This window comes from Etheostoma spectabile, chromosome 15, assembly GCF_008692095.1.
Source record: "Etheostoma spectabile isolate EspeVRDwgs_2016 chromosome 15, UIUC_Espe_1.0, whole genome shotgun sequence".
NCBI lineage: Eukaryota > Metazoa > Chordata > Actinopteri > Perciformes > Percidae > Etheostoma > Etheostoma spectabile.
Window position 1 is genome coordinate 31880107 of NC_045747.1, and position 222 is coordinate 31880328.

Sequence of the window (222 nt, forward strand, 5' to 3'; positions counted from 1 at the left end):
TTATCCATATCATAACAATCACACCCTGGTTGGTTGCTGGCTGGATTGTCGTCATCTGTTAATTAATGCTCATGTGAGAACGTGATATTTAATGTCATATAGGAAATCTGTGCATGAAGTCCTATTAGTATCCCTCCTACCTGAAAACAATTCCCTCTCCTGTTAAAGGACTAAGCGACTGATATTTAGACTTCCTGTCAATACTGAACATGTGTTAGCATG

The 222-nt window shown here is 38.7% G+C and overlaps 1 protein-coding gene across 1 annotated transcript in view; it reads right to left on the reverse strand.

Annotated features, from left to right (window-relative positions):
- Positions 1 to 222, reverse strand: part of LOC116702278 (receptor-interacting serine/threonine-protein kinase 2-like) — a 5794-nt gene that overhangs the window by 3243 nt on the left and 2329 nt on the right. The gene's annotated exons all lie outside the window — the stretch shown is intronic.